Source organism: Taudactylus pleione, unplaced genomic scaffold, assembly GCF_031769625.1.
Source record: "Taudactylus pleione unplaced genomic scaffold, aTauple2 ptg000070l, whole genome shotgun sequence".
In the NCBI taxonomy this organism is placed as follows: Eukaryota; Metazoa; Chordata; class Amphibia; order Anura; family Myobatrachidae; genus Taudactylus; species Taudactylus pleione.
In genome coordinates, this window is record NW_028284472.1 from 21083652 (window position 1) to 21103759 (window position 20108).

The window sequence follows — 20108 nt, forward strand, 5'->3', positions numbered from 1 at the left end:
CATCTCAATACGCACAGTTACAGGTTATCACCATAGCCGGTGGACAGTCGTAAGACTATCAGCCAGGGCATTAGCATAGAGACGCAGCCTTGGATGCAGCTAAAGACGTAGTCGAGGCTGCAACTGTGTCCTCCTTTGAAACAGGCCCAAAGTGTGGCCCCAAACAGGACCGATAATAACGCTAGAGAAATGGATTGAATTATTATTGTCCATGATGGTGAATGTGGTCCGATGATGTCAGCTACTTATATGCAGCTACAGTAGCTATGAGTGGCACCTGTGTAGCAGACTGTTATATGATTGGGTGTTTGGTTTAGGTAACTTACTATGGTGTCATTTAAAAGGCCACTATAGAGTTGATGTATCAAGCAGTGAAAAGAGTGGAGAAGTTGCCCATAGCAACCAATCAACTTTGAGGTAACATTTTATCAAGTACATTCTATAAAATGATAGGTAGAAGCTGATTGGTTGCTAGGGGCAACTTCTACACTGGTCCATTTCTTTATTCTTTTCACTGCTTGATACATCAACCACTTAACCTCGCTACTGGTGAGATTTTTCTGACCCCTGTGCTGAGCGTATTTTGGCACCTTTAGGGCTGTGTTGGACTATAGCAGAGAACCTCCACCAACTACTTCCGCGCCCCTGCTTCATGTTGTCTATCATCCAGGATGCTACTGCTAGAATTATGAAGTGGTCACATGACTGCAATGCTAGTTTCACTCTAGGGGCCATTTTTATCAATATTTTTTTTACTAAAATAAAGCGGAAAAGGGTGTTTTCACACCCTTTTCACATTATTTAAATATAGATTAAATCTATCAAAGGGCTTTTGGAGTAGAATTCACAAAATTCTTCTTTTTACCCTCAAAATTTGCATATTTTTAGTATGCAGATCGCCTTTCGCATACCTGTAATGGGAAATGCGATGTTTCAGATTTACTAAACACAAATTGTAAAATAATATTGGAGGGAACCTTGAGAAAATAATGCCATCTCGTTATAGAGGTTTCCCCTCCATTTCCCCTACTCCTGTTCTGCTCTTCATGCATGCTGACAGGCAAAGCAGAGCCCAGAACTGGCTTCCGTGATCAGTCTGTATCTAAATAGACCACAGAGAAAATAAAAAGTTATAGTAAAAAAAAAAAAAATTCAAACTTTTAAGGGCTCAATGATCGATGAGTTCCTTCTGTAACTTGGACAGCAGATTTGTGCGGTCAGCTGAAGTCCCGGCCGGCATTGCAGATGACCGCACAGATCAGCTGACCACACAGATCAGCTGACCGGGGGTCACAGATGGATCCCTCCGATCACCGATCCCTGGATGCAGCTTGCCAGTAAGTTTTTTATTGATTATTTTCTACTATAACTATTTATTTTCTCTGTGATCAGCCTGTGGTCTATCTAGACACACAGGCTGATCACAGAAGCTGGCTCCTAGTGCAGGGGCATCGAGACATGAGCACAGTCACTGTGTGCCCTGTGCACAGACTGCTATGTAGCCTATCCCATTCTGGTGAACGTGGACCCAAAGCTCCTCTCCCCCCACCTCTTACTGGCCGCTTGTATGGTGCCACATCTATCTCTTGCATTGAAGATGTCATTATGTTTTTGTTTTTTTTAAAGCTCAACTTTAACTTGACGGATTGAGATGAAACAAAGTGCAGGTTATTTCTAGGAGTTTTCACTACAAAATGATGTAGTTTTCATGAAAATCAGTTCAGTAGTTTTTGCGCCAACTTGGAACAGACAGACAGACACAACATTCTTATATACTATGTAGACAAAAGTGATTGGACACTGACAGCAAACAGATCAACCAGATTGTATTGACGTCAGTACTTTGTAGGTCCACCACGTGCAGTGATTACTGCAGACACCCTTCTTGGCAAACTGTACACAAGTTCCTGGACAACAGTAGCCGGTATGTTTGCCATTCTGCCTAAAGTACAGTGACCAACTGTGACACTGAAGAAGGTCGAGTCGGCCTAGAATGCACCAATCACTCTAATTCGTCCCACAAGTTCTCAGTGGGGTTAAGATCTGGATTCTGAGCTGGCCAGTGCATACGGGTTACCGAACTTTCTGTATACCAGTCCAGTATCTGCCTGGAAACACGAGGAAACATGACAGGTGGCATTGTCGTCCTGTCATCCATTTGGAACTTGTGTGCAATGGCATGCATGTTATGCATTTCATTTGCGCGGGGGTGTCCAATCACTTGTGTCTACATAGTGTAATATTAGTACTATAGGAACTACCTGTGTTTATGATCTTTCTTAAGTATCAGATAATTAGACGAACTACTGTTTTTGAAACATTTGTTACATACAGTATTTAGGGCCCGATTCAGTGGTGGACGCTAATGAAGCCACGTCTGCATCTTTTTTTTTTTGAAGAGCAACTGCATCTTTGTGCTAATGCATCATCCAATGGGAGTCGCCTACCGGCTGTGGCGCTAGTCACCACACTGCATATTAAGACCAGTGACATGAGGTGAGGTCAATGGCTGGGGAGGCACACATGGAGATGGGTCTGAGTGATGGAAGCCTGTCTTACTCCCTACTCACTGTAACTCTCCCCTCACTACACTAAGCTTCAGTGTCCATTGATTCTCCAATCTGCATCGCTGTATCTTCTCTTGCTGCTGCTGACTGAGCTCAAATCTCTAAACACTATAGTGCACTTCCTGGTCACATAACACATCCAAGGTGTCCATCAGTGCTCAAGGCACACCACCCATACTCAAAGGCATGCCTCTGATAGCTCTTTTCTGTGCAGCTGACTGCCTGTGGTGTGGCCCCGTCCCCAGCTCTTCAAGCAGTGTCTGACTATACAGAAGCGAGGCTGAGCTGTTGCTGCCTCATCTCTCATCTCCTTGCAGTCCCAGGGAGCTCCACAAAGCTGGTGAGTGTTAACTATAAAATGATTACAATAAACAAAGAAGATATTTATAAGTTATACATTTCTTCTTTGTATTATTCTAATCATTTATATATTAAATTTCAGGAGTATGACAGGGGAGGCTCTGGTTAAGACGCATTATTGGTCGCACCATCGAAGATTGCACCAGCCCCATGGAGGCGCAGAATCTCTGTAAAACACAACTGGACATAGCCAGGGCCGGATTGAGGGCCACATAGGCCTGGAGCTGAAAATGACCAAGGGCCTATTATGAGAAGCAGAGGAGGCGTGACCAGTGCTTTGAGGGTGTGGTCAGTGCCAAGTGGGTGTGTACACCAACTATACTCTTAGCCCCAATGTCTCCGTTAATATGTAAAAGAAAAAAAATGCTTAATTTTTGTGAGGTAAAATTGTATTTCTATGATTTATGATTTATGGCTGATCATATGGAGAGCAGATGGCCAGACAACATCATGTTGTCATGACAATGGGCCTATTTTTATGTGGAGGCCTGGAGCTGTAGCTCCATCCGCCCCATTGTTAATCTGGCCCTGGACATAGCCAATAAGACTGCTATGGAGTGGACTGAGGGAAGTCTATGCAGCATCTATCGTGAAAAAGTAACGAAAAAAATTGTCATGATATGATAGTTGAAATCTACGAATAGGGTCTGACTGGCCCATAGGGGTACAGGGGAAACCCCCTGGTGGGCCCCACTGCCTGAGGACCCACCATCTCCTCTAGGGATCAGGTTCCAGACTGTGCACATGAATTATGTTATGCACATTTTACATTATACTGCACAGAACTATGGTGTATACTTTACAATGCATTGCTGTTATTAATCTGGTACATTTTCATGCAGGCACTAGCAGTATTTGCTACAGTATACAGAATATATATATATTTATTTAAGCAATGTGGTCACAAGCCACTTGCACCCCATTCCTGGGAATGGCGAGTGCAGGTCTGCACCCCAAATCTGGGAGTGGCGAGTGCAGTGGATTTCTGACTTTGTTGATGTGGTTAATTTTTAATTAACCTTTTGTGATCATAGCTTTCTCATGTACCCCATTTGCAAACTCGTTTATAGTAACCTGTGTCAGCTGCCTTTTTGGTAGTATGATAGAAGCCATGTTTGGTGACTGCCTTGCCTTTAAAAGCCATTAGCTGGCAGGTGAGCGTTAAACCAGGTAACATTTTTTCAGTTTAAACTATGTGATAGCAGCTACCAGGCTTCCATCAGTGTGACAGATAGTGTAGGACCTGCTGAGAAGTGGGGTCCCGTGATGTGGGCTGCAGGCTTAAATGCATTGATCAATCCATGAACCAAAACCCCATTATTTATATATACATTATTGTGAGTGATTAAACATGGTGAGTGCTGAGTTTTCTGATTTTATATATATATTTATTTAAAGGGGCCCAGACCATGTACACTCTAATGGTTAGCTAAGCCTCTGTGGAGGCTGGCCACACCCCCTCTGGAGACTAGCCACTCACCTAAGTATGGGCCCCTTTCCACTGTGGGCCCTTCTTGCCCCAGTCTGACCTACGAATATCAATTTTCAAAAAGCAAATGGTCTTTGGTGGTATTTGTCGGAAAAGTGGTGACATTTTCTTTACAAAAGTCCCAGACAGGAGCAATAAATCTTTGTGACCTCTGACAAAGGACAAAAACAGATGAATTGATAGACGTTGTAATCGCTCACATCAAGGTTTATAACAGGTACAGCTTTGTGTACCAAAGGCCGCTGTGCATGCATAACATGTGGAGAGAATGTGGGGACCCGCAAAGTAGAGAAATAAGAAACCAAGAGGATAAGCCCAAGTTCACTTAAAGCGTTCATTTGCCCAATTTTTTTGGTGCCAATAAATGGGAGGAAGAGATCTGTTTGATGCCAATCTACCAGCAATATGTGAGTTTTGGGAACTGCAAGTCAACTAATAAAAATTTAACAAATGTTTGCAATATTTTCTTTTTTTAAAATGTAAAGAAATATAGTCAGTCGAGTTAATAAAGAGAGGTAGTCCCTATAATACTTCAAGTAGACAGGTAGGAGTAAATTTACTAAGATGTGAGTTCTATTTACGAAGTGATGTTGCCCATAGCAACCAATTCGATTCTACTTCTCATTTATCTAGCACCTTCTAGAAGATAATACCTGGAATCTGATTGGTTGCTCTGGGCAACATCACTTCTTAATAGAAATCCCATCTTAGTAAATTTACCCCGTAGTCTCTATAATACTTAGATTCTATACCCATTATTCAATGGGGGAGATGTATCAAACCTTCGAAAGAGATAAAGTGGAGAAGTTGCCCATAGAAACCAATTAGCTTCTGTCATTTTACACACTGTGCTAAATTAATGATAGCTGGAAGCTGATTGGTTGCTATTCTTTCCTAATATGTGGCCAGCTCAGCAGCAGGTGCCCCAATTGTCACCTGGCCCAGACTACCCCAGGACAGTATCAGCATGTTGATTTTAAGTAATACTCTAGATCAGGGGTTCCCAACCATGATCCTCAAAGCACACTAACAGTCCAGGTTTTAAGGATATCCACACTTGAGCACAGGTGACGTAACTAGTACCTCAGTTATTTTGATTTATCCATCTGTGCTCAAGCATGGATATCTCTAAAACCAGGACTGTTAGTGTGCCTTGAGGACCGAGGTTGGGAATCACTGATCTAGATAGTTGATGTCTAAAAATTGCAGCCTAAAATACTGAGACAGTAACTAGGGCAAAAGAATGAAAACTTACCATGAAACAAGTTTAATGATGTACTGTATATTGTTAGGAAAGTCCTCACATCAGAGACATTATAGGAAAAGAATGAATATAAATATTTATTCCAACAGATTTTAGACCAAAAGCATTGTGTAATCCTCCTCATCCTTCAAAGCAGATAAGAAATAAATCGAAGCAAGGTATTGTTCTGTTTAGCATTGGTCTACTTTAAAAGTGTCTTAGAAGTTTTTCCCTTCTGGCTAGGAAATTTACAGGGATATTTAAACAATTCATCCATCTGATTTGCTTGGTGTAACCCAGATCCAGTTTATATAAGCATTTCAATTTACTCTTCTAGCATAAAAACAGTAAGCTATAATACATGTGCAATTAGGTTTTAGGGTGTACATATGAATGCGTACTCTTTTTTACTGCACTCTTGTACTCACTAATAAGATGTAATATAAAAATAAATCCATTTATTCATATATGTTCCTTATTAATGAATTGATTCAGGCTCATTTTGTAAAAATATTAGCATAGTTTTAATCTATATATATATAAAATCAAATGTCCTGACCAGGGCCGGACTGGGACTAAAAATAGGCCCTGGCATTTTAAAGCACACAGGCCCATCCTGGGGGTCAATCCTATTAGCCGCGATGATCTCGCCAGCGTGAGTCATCGTGACAGTGGCCGCACTTTACGGCAACCCGGATTCACCTAATATCGCTCACAGCCCCATAGGGCTCCGAGCAGAATTATGTGAATACTGGCTTGGGTAGTGAAGGGTATGAGCTACGGTGCCATTGGCGGCATTTAAACGCCGTTGCAACGGCACATTGCACCTGATAGGTGTCAGCATCTGGTTCCTGTCACAGACTCCTCCCCTTGCTATTCCTGTCTCCTCCCACTGCTTAGTCTATGCTCTTACACATATAATTAATATTAGAACAATATAAAAGTGTACATTACTCTCTGTATTAAAACACACACAACAGTGCACATCCTGCAAGGGATTTAAACATATGCCGTAGTCAGACATTTAGGGCCAAATGTAATAAGGTGAGAGTTTAGAATAAAATCCTCACACTAATACACTAATCGAGTTGTATTTTCAAAACCGGAAACACCTGGATGAGAGTTTAAGGGGTCTATTTACTAAGCAGTGTTAGGAGACAAAGTGAAATAAGATAAGGTACCAGCCAGTCAGCTCCCAACTATCATTTTACAAACACAGCCTGTGACATGGCGGTGAGGAGCTGATTGGCTGGTACCTTATCTCATTTCACTTTGTCTCCTTACACTGCTTAGTAAATAGACCCCTAAATCTTGAGAGTTGTTTGAGTCTGAAAAACATGCAAGTTTGCATGTTCTGTGACTATTACATTGGCTGAGTTTAGAAAATGTGAGAGAAAACTCTCAAAATTTTAAACTCTCACCCCATTACATTTAGCCCTTGGTATTTGGTTGGTTCGGTAAAGCTGGCACCACATTGGTTTAAATCACACCCAAAGAAAAGGGAAGGCATTTTCCCAATTGACCAAGCACTAGTTTAGCAGTTGTAGACAGGGCCATAGAGAACCCAGCCGGGCCCAGGTAAAAAAGGGGGCGTGGCCTAATCGTGGGAGGCGTGGCCACACGCACTTGAAAACATAAAATAATCACTTTCGTGCTGGGGAGGGGTGCAGCGCTGCGTGCTGGTGAGGGGGCGCTCTGAGCCCCCTCAGCCCGGCGCAATGCCAGGGGGGGCACGATCAGTGTAATCGGTGTAATCGGTCCCCCCCACAGCCATAGGAGACTGCCCTGGCTGCTGCAAGCTGTGTGCTGAGCTGCTGTGAGGGAGGGGAGGGGGGCAATGCCGGACCTGGGCCCCGCCGGGCCCCTCTAGCAAGCGTGGGCCCAGGTAAACTGTACCCGCTCCCCCCCCTCTTGGCGCCCATGGTTGTAGAGGATTAGATAGTAATCACTGTAGGTTTTTTTAGGGCAAGGGGTGCTGAGCACAGAGAAGGACATATCTGTACACACCAATGCAGAGCTATTACTTCTCATTTTGGTGCCCTGTGTGCATAAAGAGCATTGGTGCCGCTATCCCCATATTAGAAGCATGGAGGGTGCGCACCATAGGCGAGCACTGAAAAAAACAAACAGGTGTTGGCTCACTGGGAAGGGGCGTGATCACACAATAGTACCCCCAATTCAAATTAATGCACACAGTAGTGCCCCTTCGTCACATTAGAACTGACAGTGGTGCCCTGATTGGGAGTTACAGGGAGGGTCAGGGCTGGGACACTGATTGGGGGTTACAGGGAGGGTGGGGACTGGGACGCTAAATGGGGGTTAAAGGGAGGGAGATGATGGGGACAATGATGGGAGTTATAGTGAGGGTGAGGGCACTGAGGGGGAGATACAGGAAAGGTGAGGGCAGGGGCACTGAAGGGAGTTACAGTGAGGATGAAGGCTGGGACACTGATTGGGGGTTAAAGGGAGGGTGAGGACGGGGATACTAAAGGGAGTTACATGGAGGGTGAGGACGGGGACACTGAGGGGCTGATACAGGGAGGGTGGGGGCTGGGACACTGAGAGGCAGATACAGGGAGAGTGGGGGCTGGGACACTGAGGGGGAGTTACAGGGAGGGTGAGGAGGGGGACACTGAGGGGAGGTTTCAGGGAGGGTGAGGGAAGGGATACTGAAAGGAGGTTACAGGAAGGTTAAGGGCTGGGACACTTACAGGGGGATGGGGGCTGGGACACTGATATTGGGTTATGGGGGGGTGAGGGCTGGAACACTGTTCTGGGGTTACAGGGAGGGTGGGGGCTGGGACACTAAATGGGGGTTAAAGGGAGGGAGATGATGGGGACAATGAAGGGAGTTATAGTGAGGGTGAGGGCACTGAGGGGGAGATACAGGAAAGGTGAGTAACAGTGAGGGTGAAGGCTGGGACACTGATTGGGGGTTAAAGGGAGGGTGAGGACGGAGACACTAAAGGGAGTTACAGGGAGTGTGAGGTCGGGGACACTGATTGGGGGTTACAGGGAGGGTGGGGACTGGGACACTGATTGGGGGTTACAGAGAGGGTGGGGCTGGGACACTGAAGGGAGTTACAGTGAGGGTGTGGGCAGGGACACTGAGGGGAATATACAGTGAGGGTGAGGGCTGGAACACTGAGGGGGGGTTAAAGGGAGGGTGAGGGCTGGGGCACTGACTGGGGGTTAAAGGGAGGGTGAGGGCTGGGGCACTGATGGGGGGGCTAGAGCGACAGTAAGGGCTGGGATGCTGATTGGAGGTTACAGAGAGTGTGAGGGCTTGGACACTGAGGGGGAGATACAGGGACGGTGGGGGCTGTGACATTAAGGGGGTTATAGGGGGGGTGAGGGCTGGGACACTAATTGGGGTTACATGGAGGGTGAGGGCTGGGACAATGAAGGGGGTTAAAGGGAGGGTGGGGGCTGGTACACTGGGGGTTACAGGGAGGGTGGGGGCTAGGATACTAATTGGGGTTTACAGGGAGGGTGGGCCTGGGACACTGATTGGAGGTTACAGGGAGGGTGGGGCTTGGACACTGATTGGAGGTTACAGGGAGGGTGAGGGCTGGGACACTGATTGGGGTTACAGGGAGGGTGGGGGCTGGGATACTGATTGGGGTTACAGGGAGGGTTGGGTCTGGGACACTGCTTGGGGTTACAGGGAGGGTGGCGGCTGGGACACTGAGGAGGCTATAGGGAGGGTGGGGCTGGGACACTGAGGGGAGTTATAGGGAGGGTGGGGGCTGGGACACTGAAGGGGGTTACAGAGAAGTTGAGGCCTGGGATACTCAGGGGGGAGATACAGTTATTATACACATAATGCTGTCCGTCATTAGGGTAAAGAGCAACAGATTTATAAGTAAATAAGGTGCACACACTTACCTTATAGTGTTTGGCAGTGCCCCCTCTCCTCTCTACTTCAGGGTCCAGGAGATGCAGCTGTCACATTTGGTCTCCTCCTGCTCCTGTATAATTGCGCGGCTGCTCCTCTTCAGCACTTCCTGGTCTTCACATACAGCAGGCAGGGGCGTGTCAGACAGTACCTGTTACTAGAGGTCCTGCTGGCCCTCTAGTGTCCGCTGGCAGAACCTGGCCAGTGGACACTAGAGGACTAACGGGACCTCTAGTATCATTACTATATGGGAAATGTCTTCTCTCAGGCGGCAGCCATTTTGGGAAAGACATTTTATTTAGCATCCAAACGGATGGCCAGATCGGCCCACTTCACCACCGGCCCTTTTGCATTTGCCAGAAGTGCCCGATGGCCAGTCCGGCCCTGGTCCTGATCGAATGACTGACTGATCAACACCCAGCCCAAATGTCTGGATCTAAAAACATGAAATTCAGGGAGTATATTCCTTCCATGATGTAGGTGCCCACTAAGAAGGGAGTTTTTGAAATTTGACTTTTAAGGGGGTGAAAAGGGCTAAAATGTTTCCTCCCCCTGTGCAATGTCCTGACTAACTGACTCATCATGGCTGTAGCACAGTTCAATATTCAAACACCAACTGTCACCCCAAGTGCTACCAAACATCACTGGCAGTTGGTGTAGCTCACCTATTTGAATAATGAGGGAAGGGAATGTGATACTACAGAGGCGAGAGAGGAAAATGTGTTACAGCAGTGAGAGGGGAATGTGTTACTATAGATGCCTATAGTATAGATGTGAGGGATGGGAATGTGTTACTATACAGAGGAGGGAAGGGAATGTGTTACTATAGAGGTGAGGGAGGGGATTGTATTTCTACACAGGTGAGGGAGGGGAATGTGTTACTACACAGGTGAGGGAAGGAAATGTGTTACTACAGAGGTGGGGGAGGGGATTGTGTTGCTCCAGAGGTGAGGGAGGGGATTGTATTTCTACACAGGTGAGGGAGAGGAATGTGTTACTACAGAGGTGAGGGAGGGGATTGTGTTGCTCCAGAGGTGAGGGAGGGGATTATATTTCTACACAGGTGAGGGAGGGGAATGTTGCATATGTTACAACACAGGAAAGGGAGGATAACGTGTTACTACAGTGGTGAGGGAGTGGAATGTGTGACAGGTCTGCATTTTTGCTGCTACTCCCCATAACCTCCTCCAAATGGTATCTGACTGACAATCACTTTGCGAAGAAATCCTCACTGCACGCGCTAAAGTACCTTGGTGTGTGCGCAGTGTGACCATAGTGCATGCAAAGTCATCCGATAATTGCACAACTGTGTAAACATCGGCACCTATTGTACCTATATGCGCCTATTGTGGGCTAAGCAAGTTTTTAAAAGTCCTTTTTTTTCAACCATCCCCTCAGTGGACCTAGGGCCTGATTCATTTCAGTTCGCAACTGTGTTTGCAATAGGGGTGTGCACCGGCCACTTTTCGTGTTTTGTGTTTTGGTTTTGGATCTGGATCTTTCTTCGTGTTTTGGATCTGGATTGGTTTTGCCAAAACCACCCTTCCGTGTTTTGGGTTCTGGGTTTTGTGTTTTGGATCTGTATTTTTTTGAAAAAAAGCATAAAAACAGCTAAAATCACAGAATTTGTAGGTTTTTCTGCTCCTATGCTATTATTAACCTCAATAACCTTAATTTCCACTCATTTCCAGTCTATTCTGAACACCTCACACCTCACAATAGTGTTTTTATGTCCAAAAGGTTGCACCGAGGTAGCTGGATGACTATGCTAAGCGACACGAGTGGGCGGCACAAACATGTGACCCATCTAGGCGTGAAACTGCAGTGGCAGACAGGATGGCAGTTTGAAAAACTAGGCCCCAAACTGTACATAATGCAAAGAAAAAAAAGAGGTGCAAGATGGAATTGTCCTTGGGCCCTCCCACCCACCCTTATGTTGTATAAACAGGACATGCACACTTTAACAAACCAATCATTTCAGCGCCAGGGTCTGCCACACAACTGTGGCTGAAATTATTGGTTCGTTTGGGCCCCCACAAAACAAGCTGGCAATTAATGTGTCCCTGCACAAACTGGCTCTACGGAGGCAAGATGTCATCCTCATCCTCCTCATCCACCGATTCCTCACCCTCTTCAGTGTGTACATCCTCATCCTCACAAAGTATTAACTCGTCCCCACTTGAATCCACCACCACAGGTCCCTCTGTACCTTCTGGAGGCTGGTCTCCCTGGAAGAGCTGATAATTCATTTTGATGAACATCATCTTCTCCACATTCTGTGGAAGCAACCTCCTACGCCTTTCGCTGACAAGGTTCCCGGCTGCACTAAACACTCTTTCGGAGTACACACCGGAGGGGGGGCAACTCAGGTAAAATAGAGCCAGTTTGTACAGGGGCCTCCAAATTGCCTCTTTTTCCTGCCAGTACAGGTATGGACTGTCTGACATGCCTACTTGGATGCTGTCACCGATGTAATCCTCCACCATTCTGTCAATGGTGACAGTATCATATGCAGTGACAGTAGACATGTCAGAAATTGTTGCCAGGTCCTTCAGTCCAGACCAGATGTCCAAACTTGGTCCTGCCTGCCCTGCATCACCGCCAGCGGGTTGCTTAGGATACCTAAGTTTTTTCCTGGCAGCCCCAGTTGCGGGAGAAAATGAAGAAGGAGCCGTTGACGTGTCACGTTCCGCTTCAGCTGACAGTGTGTTCACCAGCAGGTCTTTGCACCTCTGCAGGCTTGTGTCGGCCGGAAAGAGAGACACCACATAGGCTTTAAACCTAGGATCGAGCACGGTGGCCAAAATGTAGTGGTCTGATTTCAACAGATTGACCACCCTGGAATCCTGGCAAAGCAAATGAAGGGCTTCATCCACAAGTCCCACATGCCGAGGGGAATCGCTCCATCTTAGCTCCTCCTTCACTTTCTCCAGCTGCTTCTGCAAAAGCCTGATGAGGGGAATGACCTGACTCAAGCTGGCAGTGTCTGAACTGACTTCACGTGTGGCAAGTTCGAAGGGCTGAAGAACCTTGCACAACACGGAAATCATTCTCCATTGCGCTTGAGTCAGGTGCATACCCCCTCCTTTGCCTATGTCATAGGTGGATGTATAGGCTTGTATGGCCTTTTGCTGCTCCTCCATCCTCTGAAGCATATAGAGGGTTGAGTTCCACCGCGTCACAACCTCTTACTTCAGGTGATGGCGGGGCAGGTTCAAGAGTGTTTGCTGGCGCTCCAGTCTTCGGCACGCAGTCGCTGAATGGCGAAAGTGGCCAGAAATTTTTCGGGCCACCCAAAGCGTCTCCTGCACGCCCCTGTCGCTTTTCAGAAAATTCTGCACCACCAAGTTTATTGTGTGAGCAAAACATGGGACGTGCTGGAATTTGCCCAGATGTAATGCCCGCACAATATTGGTGGCGTTGTCAGATATCACAAATCCCCAGGAGAGTCTAAGTGGGGTAAGCCACTGGGCGATGATTTCCCTCAGTTTCTCTAAGAGGTTGTCGGCGGTGTGCCTCTTACTGAAACCGGTGATACACAGCGTAGCCTGCCTTGTAACGAGCTGGCGTTTCTGAGATGCTGCTACTGGTGACGCTGCTGCTGTTGCTGCGTAAGGTGATACATCTACCCAGTGGGCTGTCACAGTCATATAGTCCTTAGTCTGCCCTGTTCCACTTGTCCACATGTCCGTGGTTAAGTGGACATTGTGTACAACGGCATTTTTCAGGACACTGAGGACACTTTTTCTAACGTTTCTGTACAGTCTCGGTATCGCCTGCCTAGTGAAGTGGAATCTAGACGGGATTTGGAACCGGGGACACACTACCTCCATCAATTGTCTAAATCCCACTGCACTAATGGCGGATACCGGACGCACGTCTAACACCAACATAGCAGTCAAGGCCTCAGTTATACGTTTTGCTTCAGGATGACTGCTGTCGTACTTCATCCTCCTCGCTAAGGACTGTTGGAGGGTCAATTGTTTAGTAAAAGTAGTGGTGTTCCTACTTCCTCTCTGGGATGATGAACGACTCCCAGCAGCAGCAACAGCAGCAGCGGCAGCAGTAGGCGTAGCAATGCAGGATCTTCCAGAGGAATCCCGGATAGGAGAGTCAGTCATGCCAGTGACATGGCCTGCAGGACTACTTCCGATCCTGACTAAGGAGGAAATTGACGAGGAGGGAGTTGACAGTGTGGTTTGCAGGCGCTTGGATACAACAGGACAACGGGATTTAGGTGTCCCTGGACTGCTTACGGTCTTAGCCAAAGTTTCTGAACTTGACAGCAACTTTTTATGAACACGCTGCAGGTGCCGTATAAGGGAGGATGTTCCTAGGTGGTTGACGTCCCTACCCCTACTTATTTCACCTTTACATATGGTACATATGGCAAGACAGTTGTTGTCTGGATTTGGATAGAAATATTGCCAGACCAAAGAGGTGGAATGTTTGGTCTTCTGCCCAGGCATGACCGTGATGGGCTTTTTCATCCCACGGACAACAACTGTCTCCCCCGGAGCCTGATTTAAACAAACCACATCACCATCAGAATCCTCCTCGCCAACTTCCTCCTCAGCGCCAGCTACACCAGTATCCTCATCCTGTTGTACTTCAACAGTGACATCTTCAATTTGCATATCAGCAAGTGGACTGTGGGTGCTCCTTTCAGCACTTGCAGGGGGCGTGCAAATGGTGGAAAGAGCCACCTCTTCCCGTCCAGTGCTGGGAAGGTCAGGCATCGCAACCACCACCACACTTGGACTCTCCTTGGGGATTTGTGATATCTTCTTAGAAAGCACAGTTCTTTGCTGTGCTTTTGCCAGCTTAACTCTTTTGATTTTTTTAGTGGGAGGAGGGCTTCCATCGTCATGTGAAGCTGAACCACTAGTCATGAACATACTAGGGATCGACCTTAGCCATTCCTTGCCACTCCGTGTCGTAAATGGCATATTGGCAAGTTTACGTTTCTCTTCAGCTGATTTAAATGTCTTTTTCAAGGTCATTTTCCTGAACTTTGCCATTTGGGATTGTATGTGCCCTCTACTATGACATTGGGCATCGGCCTTGGCAGACGACGTTGATGGCATGTTATCGTCTATGTCATGACTAGTGGCAGCAGCTTCAGCACTAGGAGGAAGTGGTTCTTGATCTTTCTCTATTTTATTTTTATCGGAGAAAGTTTGGTCCTCCATTTATGTTATATCGATTTGATATATACGTGCGGCTAAACACAGAAAATAATTTTTTTTTTGGTTTGGACTGGAGTGTACTTTCGTGGGTTACAGCACCCTTTAACGGTCAAGCCAGCCGGCCCTTTACTTATGACACAGGCGCACGCTTGGCACTACTTTGTTGATGCATGTGCGGCTACTGCGCACACAATTCACAAACACAGAAAATAATTTTTTTTTTGGTTTGGACTGGAGTGTACTTTGGGGGTTACAGCACCCTTTAACGGTCAAGCCAGCCGGCCCTTTACTTATGACACAGGCACACTCTTGGCACTACTTTGTTGATGCACGTGCGGCTACTGCGCACACAATTCACAAACACAGAAAATACATTTTTTTGGGGTTTGGACTGGAGTGTACTTTCGGGGGTTACAGCACCCTTAACGGTCAAGCCAGCCGGCCCTTTACTTATGACACAGGCACGCGCTTGGCACTACTTTGTTGATGCACGTGCGGCTACTGCGCACACAATTCACAAACACAGAAAATAATTTTTTTTTGGATTTGGACTGGAGTGTACTTTCGGGGGTTACAGCACCCTTAACGGTCAAGCCAGCCGGCCCTTTACTTATGACACAGGCGCACGCTTGGCACTACTTTGTTGATGCACGTGCGGCTACTGCGCACACAATTCACAAACACAGAAAATATATTTTTTTGGGGTTTGGACTGGAGTGTACTTTCGGGGGTTACAGCACCCTTAACGGTCAAGCCAGCCGGCCCTTTACTTATGACACAGGCGCACGCTTGGCACTACTTTGTTGATGCACGTGCGGCTACTGCGCACACTATTCACAAACACAGAAAATAATTTTTTTTTGGGTTTGGACTGGAGTGTACTTTCGGGGGTTACAGCACCCTTAACGGTCAAGCCAGCCGGCCCTTTACTTATGACACAGGCGCACACTTGGCACTACTTTGCTGATGCACGTGCGGCTACTGCGCACACAATTCACAAACACAGAAAATAATTTTTTTTTTGGTTTGGACTGGAGTGTACTTTGGGGGTTACAGCACCCTTTAACGGTCAAGCCAGCCGGCCCTTTACTTATGACACAGGCGCACTCTTGGCACTACTTTGTTGATGCACGTGCGGCTACTGCGCACACAATTCACAAACACAGAAAATAATTTTTTTTTGGGTTTGGACTGGAGTGTACTTTCGGGGGTTACAGCACCCTTAACGGTCAAGCCAGCCGGCCCTTTACGTATGACACAGGCGCACGCTTGGCACTACTTTGTTGATGCACGTGCGGCTACTGCGCACACTATTCACAAACACAGAAAATAATTTTTTTTGGGGTTTGGACTGGAGTGTACTTTCGGGGGTTACAGCACCCTTAACGGTCAAGCCAGCCGGCCCTTTACTTATGACACAGGCGCACGCTTGGCACTACTTTGTTGATGCACGTGCGGCTACTGCGCACACAATTCACAAACACAGAAAATAATTTTTTTTTTGGTTTGGACTGGAGTGTACTTTCGGGGGTTACAGCACCCTTAACGGTAAAGCCAGCCGGCCCTTTACTTATGACACAGGCGCACGCTTGGCACTACTTTGTTGATGCACGTGCGGCTACTGCGCACACTATTCACAAACACAGAAAATAATTTTTTTTTTGGTTTGGACTGGAGTGTACTTTGGGGGTTACAGCACCCTTTAACGGTCAAGCCAGCCGGCCCTTTACTTATGACACAGGCGCACTCTTGGCACTACTTTGTTGATGCACGTGTGGCTACTGCGCACACAATTCACAAACACAGAAAATAATTTTTTTTTGGGTTTGGACTGGAGTGTACTTTCGGGGGTTACAGCACCCTTAACGGTTAAGCCAGCCGGCCCTTTACTTATGACACAGGCGCACGCTTGGCACTACTTTGCTGATGCACGTGCGGCTACTGCGCACACAATTCACAAACACAGAAAATTATTTTTTGGGGGGTTTGGACTGGAGTGTACTTTCGGGGGTTACAGCACCCTTAACGGTCAAGCCAGCCGGCCCTTTACTTATGACACAGGCGCACGCTTGGCACTACTTTGTTGATGCACGTGCGGCTACTGCGCACACAATTCACAAACACAGAAAATATTTTTTTTTTGGGTTTGGACTGGAGTGTACTTTCGGGGGTTACAGCACCCTTAACAGTCAAGCCAGCCGGCCCTTTACTTATGACACAGGCGCACGCTTGGCACTACTTTGTTGATGCACGTGCGGCTACTGCGCACACAATTCACAAACACAGAAAATAATTTTTTGGGGGGTTTGGACTGGAGTGTACTTTCGGGGGTTACAGCACCCTTAACGGTCAAGCCAGCCGGCCCTTTACTTATGACACAGGCGCACGCTTGGCACTACTTTGTTGATGCACGTGCGGCTACTGCGCACACAATTCACAAACACAGAAAATTATTTTTTTTTTGGTTTGGACTGGAGTGTACTTTCGGGGGTTACAGCACCCTTAACGGTCAAGCCAGCCGGCCCTTTACTTATGACACAGGCCCACGCTTGGCACTACTTTGTTGATGCACGTGCGGCTACTGCGCACACAATTCACAAACACAGAAAATAATTTTTTTTTGGGTTTGGACTGGAGTGTACTTTCGGGGGTTACAGCACCCTTAACGGTCAAGCCAGCCGGCCCTTTACTTATGACACAGGTGCACGCTTGGCACTACTTTGTTGATGCACGTGCGGCTACTGCGCACACAATTCACAAACACAGAAAATAATTTTTTGGGGGGTTTGGACTGGAGTGTACTTTCGGGGGTTACAGCACCCTTAACGGTCAAGCCAGCCGGCCCTTTACTTATGACACAGGCGCGCGCTTGGCACTACTTTGTTGATGCACGTGCGGCTACTGCGCACACAATTCACAAACACAGAAAATAATTTTTTTTTGGATTTGGACTGGAGTGTACTTTCGGGGGTTACAGCACCCTTAACGGTCAAGCCAGCCGGCCCTTTACTTATGACACAGGCGCACGCTTGGCACTACTTTGTTGATGCACGTGCGGCTACTGCGCACACAATTCACAAACACAGAAAATATATTTTTTTGGGGTTTGGACTGGAGTGTACTTTCGGGGGTTACAGCACCCTTAACGGTCAAGCCAGCCGGCCCTTTACTTATGACACAGGCGCACGCTTGGCACTACTTTGTTGATGCACGTGCGGCTACTGCGCACACTATTCACAAACACAGAAAATAATTTTTTTTTGGGTTTGGACTGGAGTGTACTTTCGGGGGTTACAGCACCCTTAACGGTCAAGCCAGCCGGCCCTTTACTTATGACACAGGCGCACGCTTGGCACTACTTTGCTGATGCACGTGCGGCTACTGCGCACACAATTCACAAACACAGAAAATAATTTTTTTTTTGGTTTGGACTGGAGTGTACTTTGGGGGTTACAGCACCCTTTAACGGTCAAGCCAGCCGGCCCTTTACTTATGACACAGGCGCACTCTTGGCACTACTTTGTTGATGCACGTGCGGCTACTGCGCACACAATTCACAAACACAGAAAATAATTTTTTTGGGGGTTTGGACTGGAGTGTACTTTCGGGGGTTACAGCACCCTTAACGGTCAAGCCAGCCGGCCCTTTACTTATGACACAGGCGCACGCTTGGCACTACTTTGTTGATGCACGTGCGGCTACTGCGCACACTATTCACAAACACAGAAAATAATTTTTTTTTGGGTTTGGACTGGAGTGTACTTTCGGGGGTTACAGCACCCTTAACGGTCAAGCCAGCCGGCCCTTTACTTATGACACAGGCGCACGCTTGGCACTACTTTGTTGATGCACGTGCGGCTACTGCGCACACAATTCACAAACACAGAAAATAATTTTTTTTTTGGTTTGGACTGGAGTGTACTTTCGGGGGTTACAGCACCCTTAACGGTCAAGCCAGCCGGCCCTTTACTTATAACACAGGCGCACGCTTGGCACTACTTTGTTGATGCACGTGCGGCTACTGCGCACACTATTCACAAACACAGAAAATAATTTTTTTTTTGGTTTGGACTGGAGTGTACTTTGGGGGTTACAGCACCCTTTAACGGTCAAGCCAGCCGGCCCTTTACTTATGACACAGGCGCACTCTTGGCACTACTTTGTTGATGCACGTGTGGCTACTGCGCACACAATTCACAAACACAGAAAATAATTTTTTTTTGGGTTTGGACTGGAGTGTACTTTCGGGGGTTACAGCACCCTTAACGGTTAAGCCAGCCGGCCCTTTACTTATGACACAGGCGCACGCTTGGCACTACTTTGCTGATGCACGTGCGGCTACTGCGCACACAATTCACAAACACAGAAAATTATTTTTTTGGGGGTTTGGACTGGAGTGTACTTTCGGGGGTTACAGCACCCTTAACGGTCAAGCCAGCCGGCCCTTTACTTATGACACAGGCGCACGCTTGGCACTACTTTGTTGATGCACGTGCGGCTACTGCGCACACAATTCACAAACACAGAAAATATTTTTTTTTTGGGTTTGGACTGGAGTGTACTTTCGGGGGTTACAGCACCCTTAACGGTCAAGCCAGCCGGCCCTTTACTTATGACACAGGCGCACGCTTGGCACTACTTTGTTGATGCACGTGCGGCTACTGCGCACACAATTCACAAACACAGAAAATAATTTTTTTGGGGGTTTGGACTGGAGTGTACTTTCGGGGGTTACAGCACCCTTAACGGTCAAGCCAGCCGGCCCTTTACTTATGACACAGGCGCACGCTTGGCACTACTTTGTTGATGCACGTGCGGCTACTGCGCACACAATTCACAAACACAGAAAATAATTTTTTTGGGGGTTTGGACTGGAGTGTACTTTCGGGGGTTACAGCACCCTTAACGGTCAAGCCAGCCGGCCCTTTACTTATGACACAGGCGCACGCTTGGCACTACTTTGTTGATGCACGTGCGGCTACTGCGCACACAATTCACAAACACAGAAAATTATTTTTTTTTTGGTTTGGACTGGAGTGTACTTTCGGGGGTTACAGCACCCTTAACGGTCAAGCCAGCCGGCCCTTTACTTATGACACAGGCCCACGCTTGGCACTACTTTGTTGATGCACGTGCGGCTACTGCGCACACAATTCACAAACACAGAAAATAATTTTTTTGGGGGTTTGGACTGGAGTGTACTTTCGGGGGTTACAGCACCCTTAACGGTCAAGCCAGCCGGCCCTTTACTTATGACACAGGTGCACGCTTGGCACTACTTTGTTGATGCACGTGCGGCTACTGCGCACACAATTCACAAACACAGAAAATAATTTTTTGGGGGGTTTGGACTGGAGTGTAC